Below are 14,163 nucleotides of genomic sequence, written 5' to 3'. Positions count from 1 at the left end.
GAGATGACGAGAGAAAAGAGTTATGAGGGCGTGTAGCTGGGAACTTATTTTGATCTTTGTGTAAAAATTTTCATTTCGTGCGACGCTGTAGACTCATCAGGGCAACACGGGTATTCAGCTCTCTTGTGCCGTAAGAGAATAAAGAGAGAGAGGGAGAAGTACACCACCCCACCCGAGTACTCTTAGCAGTGCGCGTCCTCACCCTTGACGGAGTGACGTTGCAGAAGGACTCGTACGAGGTGTTTTGACGTTTTTAGGATTTCAAGGCCCTTTTCGAGACTCCCCTATGGGAATGAGATGCAGACGCACCCTCTTTTGAAACTCGGCGTATCGACTGTGACGGTACATAGACACGTAGGACGCGGAAAATGTAGTTAATTAAAATCAACGAGTAATTAAATGTGAGTATCACGTGACTTTCGATCTATAATTTTTTTTAAGGTTACATCCCTCTACGATTTTAATTAAAATAAAAAAAAATTATCTTCTTGAGGATCCTCGTGATTTCTCTCACGTGACACGTTAATTATTCGCCTGTGCAATTAATCTTTTTTTTTTTTTTTAATTATTATTCATGAATTAACATCGAGCACTTTTTATTTATTATTAATAAGGATCCCTTGATTTGGGATATAAAGCGCGTGAATATGAGAATATTTTGTAAGGTTGGTTCAAAATTCTTTTTTTTTTTTACACAATGAATATTTCATGGAACACTTTTATCAAGGAACTTTTTTTTTTCTTCTTCAAGATAAATATTGCAAACTAGCCTTTTTACGTGACAAGGCGAATCATAATTGCGCGTCTCCAGGATTCTTTGTCACGGTTCGATTCGTTTCCAAGTACAATATCGCTCGAAGGTCCCTGAAGAATCCTCTTGCATAGCTTTGCATTAATTTTCTCAAGATACCGTTCATTGAAATTCACGTGTACCTTTAAGTAATTTAAGCGAGACAGGCGAACGATGTTTTACTTAAAGATGACAAACGTTAAGGCTCGGCTGAAACGTGAATTTTATGCTTAATCCCGTCAACGTGTTTGAAAGGATTAATTTTTTATTTTTTACGATTTCAAAAAAATTTTACATAAAATACAACCGAAACAGACAATGCCCATAGAATAAAATCGTGAAGGCGAAAAAAACCAAAATCTAATCCACGGTTAGATTTCTCAATACGAGAACGTAGTTACGATACACGTGTTATTAATCAATAAATATATCGAAAAAAGGCATTCGGATATATTGAATAAAAAAAAATTTCCACGATAGAAAAACTCAAAATTGAAAATCTATTTAAAATAAAATTTTTCCAAGTCTCCTCTTTGCCTATTTGTCGTCCTTCAAATTTTTCTCAGGATATACAAACGCCAATGCGCGTGTTCTCCGATCAAAGGGACCCACATATTTCTCATGTGTCCCGTTGGGCCACGTGGTTCCTATAGATACCAGTTCCTCGAGTGATCTGATACCATTCTTTACACGGGACCTTATTTCATGCTCTTTGTGTATATGTCGCGTACCGTAAGGGCTGCCCATTAGCGTAGAGCAGCCATAACGAGGATCTCAATAAATAAATAAATTCCTGTGGTCGTTTGAAAATCCATCGACGTGCGAAATTGCAATTTCCGTACTCCGTAAGGCATTGTCAAAAACCATAAGTGAAGTCCTGCCCTTAATTTCCTACAACACGCAGCAGCCATAGCCGCCGTCGACGTGCTAATTAAATTAAAGCAGCATTGCACAGAACGTGCAAGACTAACGGGTGTATAATAGATAAACGTGAAGCGCGGGCTTTTTGAAAATAGCAACACAAGACCCTTTTGAATCTCCATGAGTAACGGGATAATTAGGAGCACAATCTTTACAAAATTTCTTCTCTTTTTATTTTCTTCAAGTGGATTTCACAGTTAACTTTAATATACGATTCAGCGCGTCAACCGTTGAAACAAAATGGAGAACCAAACCAAGGGTAATGCTTGTTTTAATAAACAGTGTGACAGCAATTAATATGTATATTTATATAGATTTTTAATAATAATAACAATAACTTATGTCAATTCAAAAAGCTATTGGCCAAACTTCCCAGCAGTTAAGTAAGGTTATATATATATATATATACATACACACATATGACTGTTAAGTTGACACGTGCGTCATATGTAAAAGAAAAAAAAAGGGTGACGTGTATACATAACCTATGTGGCGAGGTGAATTGAACGCCTAGCCGCACATTTCGATAACACAACGTGGCGACCATTGTCAAAACGTGGCCAACACCTGGACTCACTCAATTTTCTGAAGCCTTTATTAAGGGGCGTGCTAGAGATCGCCCTTGGCCGAAGGATCTTTTCAGTATTCAATTTGAATCGTTCGTTCGGTAAAATCGTATACAGGGGGAAAGGGGGTTCCCCCATCTATACACTATATACCAGCAAGTACTACTTGAATCATTGACTACTTGAAACACGTACTGCTCGTTCATTTGGCCTTTATCTTACGCTGGCTGCTAACTTATTAAGTGTTCCAAGCGAGAGTGCCAATTTCGCCGGAAAACCATATACAAGGTACTTCCTGCTTTTTGTCTTTTTATTTATTATTTTTTTTTATTGTCAATGCACCCGGGTACGCGATCAAGATTATTTCTGCGTTACTTCCGGTCTTTCGTTTTTATTTGTTGTTATAAAACTGGGCCTAGGGTTCCTGCGCTTGAGTTATGTACGTTTCTTTTTTACGTATGCATATACATATATATACACGGCTACGTCATTGTACGTATACATATGTCGCATATAAATCAGCAAATCTCCCCCCTCTTTGCTTCTAGAACATTTCCTTGGGATGGTTCGAGGCAGCATTTACACAGGAAGCGGAAATCTCGACTTGACGAAGATATCCGCTCGCGATCGATTAATCGCGACCAAGTACCTATATCTATATATACGTCACCTCGGTTTACACTGTCGAGCATCTTGCATATTAATTCGTGAATCTCGAGTTTAATATGTGCACAGAGAATGTAATACGGAAGTGCATCCGTGCGTGTTACGAGGACTTCCCCTTCCGCGGTTGGAATATCGTGCTAAATTTATTTACACTACTAAAATACGTAGCTGCTTGATTAGGAACATTCGGGGACACGAGTCGAGCGATTTTACAATTGAAAATTACAACGTTGTACACAGGTTGGTAGTTGTATTGATCCGAAGTCTGAAATTACGTAACGCAGTAGAGAGGTCTGATGTCAATGAAACTTAATTAATGAAATTAGGTAGCTAATCAGCCATTTTCTGCGAGGTTAGAATGACAGCTATGGAAATAAAAGGATTAAATTTTGCCGTAGGCGTAAGATATTAATAAGTTTCAGGTGATCAATAATAACAATCGATCTTCGATGTTTACTTTTATTATTAGGCAAAATAGTGTCCTCGATCTTCAACAGAGAGAAGAAAAATATCAAGGCGTTATCGTGGTAATTAGTTTCTCTTTGGTTGGCTCTACCGTCCGGCACTGCTCGAAGTGTGAAAGAATTTTATTTTAATTGCGAGTGCCAGCGCTACGAAGTTATTATCTCTTATTTTTCTTTTCGTTATCACTAGAAAAAGCACCTTTTATAAATCATTCACGTTTTTAATGACTTTGAGGTTATGAATTCGTTCGAAAGAACGTGCCGGGTGCACACTGTGCGCCCGACCTTTTCATAGGCCGAAGTCGGAGAATCGTCGGTTCGGCTGGCGCTGCCATCTAGCGGGAATTCGGTAAACTAAACGTTAACGTTTACTATACAATTAGGATGACAAAACGTAACGGCGAAACGCGAGGAGGACTGGTTTATCGTGCTAATTACTTCCTCAGTCAGTTAACAGCTCGAATGACTTGCATATCGCCTATAAAGGCATTGCTTTCATCGAAAACCTCGGAAATACATTATGCATGGGGGTTAACGTATCGCGACAGAAACGTGTTTAAGGCCTGGCGCCACACTACGGCGACTAATTTAAACCAGGTAAAGCCTTCCGCAATGAGACGCCTTGTGATTTTGTTTTTCCGTTTCTTATTGCTATTCAGTCGCTTATGAACGATCGTGCAGCCAAGTGGAAAACGAACGATATATAAATTGCATATGCACCTTGCGCAGACGCCATGGTTATTTTTTCTGTCTGTTATTTATACCTCGCATAGACGTGGTACGTACATCGAGTCAGTGATTAAATACGTTATAGGTTTAAGTGTTCGTTAGGTGGCGACTGATCGCTTGTACAGTTTAAGGCTCTTTTAACATAGCTGTACTTTATTTCTCGCGAGAATCAAGTATAAAGGAATTTTATACTGACGTAAGATATAGGGTACGTGATGACTATGTGCATCGGGTACGCTAATGCCTTTTACAATTCGTTTTTGCAACAGTTGCAAAGGCCTTTCTATCGAAGTGGGATAAATCGGCTCGATAAAGCCCGTTCGGGGCTTTATCGTTTATCGCGTTTCCATTGAACGACGAAAGCTTCGATTGTCCGAGTAATCGCTCCCATTCGATGCTGACCTAAGTTCCTGGCGGATCGATGAGCGCCAACAACTGGGGAGTCTCAATTAATTTTCACCGAAGGCCCCAGCGCTTGATCGCAAAGATCAAGGAGAATTTCCATTAAGCGTCAAGCCGCTCGCCTTCTTGCGCGTTTTTCCATTGTGCGCAGTCTTGTCGAGGTCGCGCACAGCCATGACGATCAATTGATCCCTAAGCGATTGACCCGCCGCATCTCAAATGGCTCGTAGTTCCAGCATCAACGTACCAATCTTGGTCGAGCGACAGGACTAATTTGCAAATTCGCCATTATACGTTATACCTATACAAAAAAATTCAAATACATCAATCTTCAATATTCACAAAAAAAAGACCCTCGTTGCCATTCAAATAAAGAAATCAAAACAACCTGTTGTAAATTTCCCAAATTTTTTCTTATTTTTTTTTTTTCCCTTTCACTCCACTCCTACCACGCTCGATTCTCCATGACCCTTACTGCAGTTCAGCAGTGCACGTGGAAAAGGTCGCGCACTTCCACAAGCATCAAAGACTCCTGTTCGAAACCTGATAGAATTTCAAGTGCGGCTAAACCGATCCGGATCAAATAAATATCAATGACCGCCTGTCGTATTGCACCATTTTCTCCAGTTCCATGTTCGTGCGAGCCAAAAGTGGTGCTCGGGTAGACCAACTAAAAAAAGAAAAAAATGAAAAATTCTTCGAGATCACTGAAGCGCGTTATCGCGAACTGCTCTAAAGGCTCCAAATGGTCCCCTCAAATAATAATAACCTCAAAGAGGGGATCCAGAGTATATAAAACAGCAAGACCACGTAGGTACAGCAGTTAAGGCCCATTCCATATAATTCGTCCCTTTTTTTTTTATTCACATTCAATGCCCTAAGCGCGTGTCAGCATTATGCGTGGTAACGCATGGTGACAGGGGACTGGGCATTGTCACGCCCTTTTCATTACGTCGTATGCTCACTAATATACACAGGCACGCATATAATCTGTCACCAAAGAGAATCTCAAGAATAAAATGTCTCTGTACCAAGTCTGCGAACGATGGACGCCCGGAAATCAGTATATAAGACCCAGGAGGCTATTGACAACCGGATGCCTAAAATTATGCAATTTCGACCCTGAACACCTTGGCTGAATTTATTATGGCAGCCACGCCCACGTGCGTTCATATGGTACCATGCTAACAATAAGCGTATAGCTTGGTTCAGTGTATGGTGGGGTCCTGGGTATGTCAGTACGGTTGCACTTAAACGAAGTCGATAATAACGGTTTCGTATTTGCATGAGAGTTAGCGTATCGCAAGAGGATTGCGAATTCGAAGAGCTTTCAATATTCGCACTGTCAACGGTAACAGGGAATCGCGTGATTGAGAGATGAATTATTTCTCTTAACGAGTATCCTCGTTAGTAATATCTACCTTGTTACGGTAATCGCGTCGGTGGAGTTATCTTGAAGGTAGTATATAAGCGATCGAGTTAATTTGCATTTTACTTTTTCTTATTATCGCCAAGATCTTTATCTGCGCTGTGCGCGTCGACGTACGGCACTAAAATATTGTAGTCGAGTATGGGTAATTTTGAAAAAAAAAATAATAATAAAAAATAAAAAATTAAATGATCTGAATATATATTGACGGCGACGAGGTAAGGACGTCGGGGGGGATTCTTGTTTACTTTTGGATTTCTTTTATTTTAAGGTAATAACTCATTTTTCGATTACATCGTAAAATATAACCTGTCCTATCTTCGAATCTGTGTATAGGGAGTATTGCGCCATTATTCTTGATTATCGTTACCGCGAGCTGCGATCGATTCTCGTTTTACGTGGAAACCGGTGGAAATGGAAATTAAAATATGAGGGGTCGTGGTGTTGGAAGAAATATGATAGAGAGAGAGAGAGACAATAGGAATTTTGTAATTATTAAGGTTAAAGAAAGTAACTATTTAATTTTTATATTTCGTCCCATTGTCAATGCTGATCTCGTTTGAGATTTTTTATTCATAAACGGAAATGTCTTGGTCGCGATTGTCAAGTCGGTTCGATGTGTGCTGTATTGTGTACTGATTTTGTCTGTTGGAGATATTGGAAAAAAAGAAAGTTATTTTTTTTCATTTTTTTCTCCTTATCGCACTAACTTTCCGATGACGTAATATTCGAGCTCTTGCGTTTTCAACGACTTCTCATTTCCTTCGGGACTTCGATTTTTTTTTTCACCTGAAAATTCTTCCTCTCGATACCGTCGTCGTTTTTGTGACGTTATCAGTGGCGTTATCTATATTACGTCAAGAATCCTGGTATAGAGATATTAAATGGAAGATTCGGTCTTTTTTTTGAGGATACAAGATCTAGAGAGAGGATAGCAAATTTCTATAAGCGTACTTTTTAGGTTAGGTGAATCCTTTTTAGGTATCCTAATACAGTCTGGAGAATGATCATGTCTCACAGGTTCTTCTGCCACTGACAAAGGGAGCCGTGAAGATAAGAAAGCTGAACAGGTCCTCAGATTCTCCAACACTCTCTGGTAAGACTCTCCTATGTCCGTACCATACTGTTAAATTTCCAAAATTCCGCCGAAATATTCGAAAACTCCTACGAATCCCTTTTATGTGTCCTAATACAGTCTAGAGTTATCTTGCTTCGTCTCATTCTGCTACTGACCAAGGGAGCCGTGAAGATAAGAAAACTGAACAAGTCATCGGTAAGCCTCTCTTACGTCCCTACCACAACGTCAAATTCCGAAAAATATCCTAACACTGCTGTGAATCTCACGTAGATATCCTAAAACTGTCCTAAGAGCTATTGCAATCTGTTGTGAAAATAAATCTTAACTGATATTACATTTTGTCATTACAATATTAATATTAATTAATTATTTCAGTAATCTGACTATTGAAATATTTTAATAACCTAACACGTTGCCGCACGAACTGTCAGTGAATCGGTCGCGGTGAGCTGTCACTTTTTGGAGAGTCCCGAGACTGCGCCCAACTTCAGATTGTGCGTTTGTGCCAACTCTGTATATATTACTTAGAATTAGAGGGAAAATTGCACGTTCTTCACTTTATTAAGCTTTTTTATATTTACCGCCATTCATTAAATTCGCATACCTATTTGCCAGGACTCACGTGAATATTAAGTAAGTTTACTTATTAAATTGTCAAACGTACCGTGTACCTTTGCCCTGTTTCACTGTTCTTTTTTTCAACGGCCGACCTTTTTACCCCAGACATTTAACGAAACTATTAATTACAATTCTTAGACGATGTATATACCCGAATACATATATATATATTTTATATTATATATATATATGGATTATAAATAATTCGAAAAAGAAAGTAATGGAAAATACTGTAATCTTTTTTCAAATTATTCACGTGAATAAAAAAATGCGCAGCCAGGAATTCTCATATCGCGTTCAATACATCGAAAAGATCGATGGGTCCATGGGTATTTCGTGAGATGTAAAGTGGATGAAATTGCCCCTCAATCCCACCCCCCGCGCCCCAAAAAATTGTAGCTTTCCCATCTACACAAATAACCAAGGGATACTTTGATCATATACAATAAATACAGATCCATAAAGTCGATAACTGATAGATAGTTGATGGCCGGTACAGCTGATACAACAGGATGCGTTTACACATGAGCGACAAAAACGAAAGTGCGACGTGTTATTAAATTGCCCGCTACTGCCACTGGTAGCGATGTGTATAACTGCCAGGTGAAATTAAAAAATATCAGAAATCAAGAACAACCGTGACGAAGGGCAAGGAAAGATAAAAGAAAAGAAAAAAAAAAGAAAAAAAAAGTTGTCCGGGATATCGCGACCGAATGGAGATGCGTAATTTTTTTTTTTTTCAGGCGCCCTCTCGCCGCCACATATAGTTCCGGTTTTTCTTCCATTGCCGAACTTTTCCCATTATGGAATTCGGTGGCTCGCCGTATATTTTTTTATTATCAGTCCGCCCGGCACTCTTCACGTCGACGCCCGGCGTCGTTTCTGCTAGCTGCTGCTTTTATTACCGCTGTTATGACAACTACGTTGTTGATCACCGTTAACTATTTATAAAGTTGGCACCAATGCTTTACGAACGAATAAGGCCAAACTGTTATGACGCTCATTTACTATTGAGTCCCGTAGCAACAGTCAACCCCTCGGTGTTGTATTTAATTTCACTCCCTTGGCAAATCGAACGTTCACGACGGAACGAGTTTGTTGGCTACTTTTGTAATACGACTGTACCAAAGAAAGAAGGATATGGCGTTAGAGAGAGAGAGAGAGAGAGAGAGAGAGAGAGAAAAGAAGGGTAGCGACAAGGGTGATATAACTGCTGTACCTGTCACAAGGGAATCGTGAGTAGAAAACTGTGGGATAATGTTTTCCTTAGTTGACACGCAACAACGCTTTTTCCGAGGGAAAATTTAGGGATACGCCTTAAAAAAGTTGTCAGCTCGTCTACCGTTCAGTCGGCCATAGGTATTTCGTGACCGTCAAAACTTCTGGCTGCTCGGTATTATCTAGAAATTTACTGTTTCCCATTGTTAGGGTTACTTACGTGTATTATATAATAACGTCAGGATGGCCTGCGAACACGCGAGGAACTCTCGCGAACACGAAGTAACCACGGTACCGTAGAAAATCACGAGGCGACAATAATACGCGTAAGATACGCAGGGTGCATAGACGCCATGCTGACTACGTTCGTCAAGAATTTTTATTGAAAAATTTGTTTCTGAAAATAAACGAATTACATCCTGTGCTGTATTCATGATTGAATTACGTAATTTATAAGGGATATGTATATTTCCATAAATAAATTCGGTTTCAATTGGCATCGTAAATAAATGGAAACTCGGCGTAACGCAACATAACCTTCAATGGTACAGAGCTGAACACGTCTCTCTGAAAGCTCTCTAAGGTAAGGAGAGATTCTCTTGGATCTTATTGCGATGGAAATCGCGCACTGTAAAGATGCAGAGAGCCTTTTTCCCTTTGAGGATGCTGCTTTAAACGATTCGCTCGAATATCTGTAGTTTACTTGACTGATTTACTTTACATCAAGATGCACCATTCCAGGTACAACAAGACACAGTTAATCGGCTATCTGACTCTCGGGCAACGTAACTATATACATTTAAAGTTTAATCTGTTGCCAATTAGCGAGTAATCATTATCCCCTAAAATTACAATCTCTTAAACAATTTATTAGTCGTCAATACACCAAGTTACACGTTACACGCTGTTGCACGTTACATGGAAAATTCCTGTAGAAATAATGAATTTGTAACGGGGTCAATTTCTATCTATTTTATTATCATTCCGTAATTTGTGTTTCACACGCATCCAATTAGAGATACGAATCCAATAAACATACACGTAAATCAGTCTGCATGAATAATGAAAAAAAAAATAATTTCCATAAAAATTTCTTCTTTTCTTCTTCTATTCACTAAAAAACTTTTACCTTATAATAAAAGTAAATAAAAATAATAATAAAAAAAAAGTACGAGGTATTCCTTTCGTCTTCCTTCGCAATTTTAAGATATCTCATTTTTACCGCCAAATTGGCCAAGTTATTCGGCATCGTTTATAACCGCGAATGTGAAAAGACGCCAAGAAATTTGACACACACGTAGATATGTACCGTATGTACATATGTACTACCAACATTATACGTTTAAGGGTAGAGGGTGGATAGGACCGCTGTATCGTGTAAAAACTAACTAATCAAGACATTAATCTCCTTCATGCGTGTATGTATGCAAATGAATCTAATTCCCATTCTTGGCGCCCTTTGGTAGAAAATGGTGCCGTCGTAAAAATGTAAATCTCGTTTTGAATAATATTCCACGGTCGCGGTCGGTAGGCAACCGTACGCCGTTCTCTACCTAGGACAGGTTATATGCGCTAGAGATGGTAGGTAGATATATAAATATATATAATACATGTAGAGCAGGTAGAAGGTGGTAGGCACTGTAAAGCATGGTAGGTATACACATAGCAATGTATAAAGTAGAAGCACCCCGGGGCGTCCCGACGGCGTTAAGCACTGTCCACAATGGGGTATAGGGGTTTTACGTTTTCGTGCTTACGTTTCGTGCTAAACATTGAAACGGGCGGACCGTGGCGCGACATTGTGACACCACGACCTCTTGTGACCTTTGTACATGGACAGCTTAGTTACAGAACGCCGAAAATACGGCCACCTACGAAAATTCTTCGCTAACCACAGAGAAGTCATCTTCTTGCATTCCGTCCATCCCCATAACCTAACCCTTGGGACCGACCCTTATTAATCCTAGGAATTGCAACTACCCATATATCACGTACGGTGGTTCAACTGTAAATTCCGCAGACGGTAGTTCTAAAAATTTTAGGGGAAAAAGAAATTTTTACTTTTATTTTTTTTTGGAAAATCTGTCAAAGAGAAAAGTTTGCATAAAAAATGTTGCAATTGCAGCTGCAACGTAGGGACACTTAATTTTCTTGAAACTCAATTGCAAGCTATCGGGGGTTGGAGGGGGGGGGGTGTGGAGGAGAGGGTGGTAATTTCATAGTAAGGTTTATCTCTGGGGAGTTGAAGATATAAATGTGTGAACAACCCTTAGGAAAGTGGGTCAGAAATTCTGGATGCAAAACAGCTCGCGCTCTCTGAACTTTGTAACTGCAAACGGTCCCCCATTGTCCAAGATGGCTGATAAAACTTTTCGTAATGATATCCGTTGCAATTACGAAAATGAAATCCAGCAAAATGCGATTTCACGTGTAAGACGTATGCACTTTGATTTTATGGATATTAAATATTGGATAGATAATTTTTTTTTTTTTCTAATAAACGTTAAATATTAATATTCGTTTTTTTTTGCCTTTTTAAGAGTATATATACGATTTTCGAAACATTTTCAGATACAATATATCGTCTCTTGATTTAATATACGACGCTCATGTGTGATACGAGTATATAATATCACGCTCGAGTGTGCTTAAGAAATAAATTTTTAAAAATCGCGCCATTCGAACGCGATGACATTTCTGAGTTTTGATTTATAGTACGACCGTTACTCACTAGATGTCGATAGTAGACGATCAACCAAGAAGGTACCCAGTTCCACCGCTATGCACGCATTTTTTTTTTTCAAGACTTATATAACCTCCTTCATCCTTCAAATATATCGAGATAGTTTCGATATATCGAATCAATTCAGGACGCATTGCTTCCGCGGAAGAATTGAGATTTATAAAGGAAACGATAGAATGTTCCTTCATCCCACGAGTATTGCTCTAATCTGCATGCTTTAGAACAGTCGCCATGTTGGATCGGAGAAACGAAACCACTCGGGTGAATGAACGAGGCTTTAACGTTCAACCATACTAAAAAGCATCGAATCGAATTCAAGTATCGTAAGACGCAATGACGGGTTATGTGAGTCAAGACTGGATATTATTTATTGTTATACTTTTTTTTCTTGCAAATTTTATTTATTCATTTTCCAAACACACGAGCCAACCTGACAACGAGAACCCGTGACCCGTTCGCATATTCTCACTTGTTGACTCGTTATCGCTAAAGGCAGTCTTTGTGTTCCGTTTCTAGACTAACCTGCAGGTGATATCGATACCTGACGTAACCAATATGTTCAATTTGCCGGAAATAAATTACCCATTGGCCCATCATGCAGCGAAGCACGTCATACTGCTTGATCAGGCATGTATCATTCGAACGTAGGCGTCTACGGCACTGCAGCAGGTACCGAACGTTGATTGCGAGTTAATTAATTTTCAAATCGAAGCATCCATCATGATATCGTCAGAAATATATGACGATCGTCTGGAATAATTAAAATAAATTTTTAAATTGAAAGTTCAATAAAGAAATTTCAATCAAATAAAATCTGATAAACTTTACGTATACTATAAACCAAAAAAAAATAAGCTGTCTTTGGAAAATTTTTTTGAAAAATTCGATCAATTTTTTTTTTCAAAAATATATAATACCTTCCTTTTGGTTTCGCGCAAAGTATAACTTGGCAACGATTACTCGGTTAAATATTCATCGAGAAAATTTGACGCGAATGCAGAGGACCTCACGAGTTTATATACCGTGGTACGAATGCAGCTGCGGCTTGCAACTGCAGTCTGTATCCCTGAAGTCTAATGCGAATCTAGCTCAAGATTCTAGGACGACAATTTCCATATATACATATATACGTATTTCGGGTTTCAGGTTTCAGGCTCTTGGGGGCATTCACGCTCGATCAGTATGTCTATCTGCAGTTGCGATTGCAGTTGCGATGCAACGTGCAAATCGACATTGAATGATTGTCCAGTATGTACATACATAGTATGCAGAGCAGACAGTAGTCCTAGAGAAGCTTGACCGTCATTGAATCTGTGTATAATCGGTTAACAAGGGAAATGGATATTGGTCCAATCAAGAATATTAATGTATCCGCCACATTGGTACTAGAATGAAATGCAAATACCCGCAAATACAAATAGGGAATAATCGATTCCTATAGAATCCGCAGCACCCTTAAAAATATTAGGTATCGATATTCAAATAATAATATAACACGTAATATGAAAAGCACGTGTTCGAAGTGTCAATATGACAGCAGCCATATTTCGTTCGCGAAATGTCAACCTGTCCGACATTCGAAGATATTTACACGTCGCTCCCCAGCAGAGCGACAAAGGGCCAAGAGGTGCGTTTCCATCGAGTGAATATTCCACGTAAAATTTTCCGATATCAAAAGCCCGCGAGATTTCAAAATTTAAAAAATATTTTTTATTATTATTATTTTATTTTGTACGATAAAACGAAAAAAAATATATATATACATAAACACATGCATCAACTCCAAATCCACGTTATCACGAGTATCTATCATCCGCTGACTGGAGGATCTCGCCCGTCCTCGACGATTCGCAAGGGAGCCTGGAGTTGCGGGTTAAAGTAGCTGTTACAGTTGTCAGGTAATTTTCCAGTAGTTCGTGCAGACAACGTGTCCTATATAGAAGCGGCGTTAGTTCATATCCAGCGTAAGAAATGCTAAGCCAGCGCCCGTGGCGGGTATTTCAAAAATAAAAACTAGTTATACATCCCAGGATTAATATATAAGTACGCGTATAATATATTTCTTGTATATCATTGTAAACAAGGTATATAATATATCAGATGATATTTTGAAGCAGGTACAGAGTCGCATGACAGGCGGGTATGTAAATAGGGAAATAAGGGATATGCTCGAGGGGCCGCCATTATGCGTAACAACAACGAATAGGTATATCGCTATGGACGCGAGAAGGAAGGGTGGTCGAACCAACCGTCCAGTACCGCTCAGAGGGGATCCTCTATAGGATGATTCCGGTAAAGGACAAGGGATACGTAAATGGAGATGCGTATAGGATTTCCTGGGATTCCCCGGTTTCTCTGACTACACGTGTCTCCCCTGCGACTCTACCGGGCAGCTTCGTCTCTCCCGTATTATCCCTTAGGAACAGTCTGGGGATCCGGTGACTGATCTGAGGATGGCGCAATATGCCCTTCCGTTATCCGCGTCCTCCGTCTTCGTATTGGGAAATTGATTTTCGAAATCCACAAGGGGGGGGGGGGG

At 39.4% G+C, this 14,163-nt stretch overlaps 1 protein-coding gene and 1 long non-coding RNA gene across 3 annotated transcripts in view; both read right to left on the bottom strand.

Annotated features, from left to right (window-relative positions):
* LOC107275144 (nephrin) overlaps positions 1–14,163 on the bottom strand; it is a 52,221-nt gene that overhangs the window by 13,917 nt on the left and 24,141 nt on the right. The gene's annotated exons all lie outside the window — the stretch shown is intronic.
* Positions 2,327–14,163, bottom strand: part of LOC112493631 — a 17,445-nt gene continuing 5,608 nt past the window's right edge. The window contains exons 2-3 of the long non-coding RNA XR_003058095.1: positions 4,927–5,208; positions 2,327–4,839 (exon numbers count right to left, since the gene is read on the bottom strand). This is a non-coding gene — a long non-coding RNA (uncharacterized LOC112493631). The remainder of the gene's footprint in view (positions 4,840–4,926; positions 5,209–14,163) is intronic.

Source organism: Cephus cinctus, unplaced genomic scaffold (assembly GCF_000341935.2).
Source record: "Cephus cinctus unplaced genomic scaffold, Ccin1 Ccin1_scaffold0123, whole genome shotgun sequence".
Taxonomy (NCBI): domain Eukaryota; kingdom Metazoa; phylum Arthropoda; class Insecta; order Hymenoptera; family Cephidae; genus Cephus; species Cephus cinctus.
The sequence above is the reverse complement of the archived record's forward strand: the minus strand, read 5'-3'. Positions and strand labels throughout refer to the sequence as shown.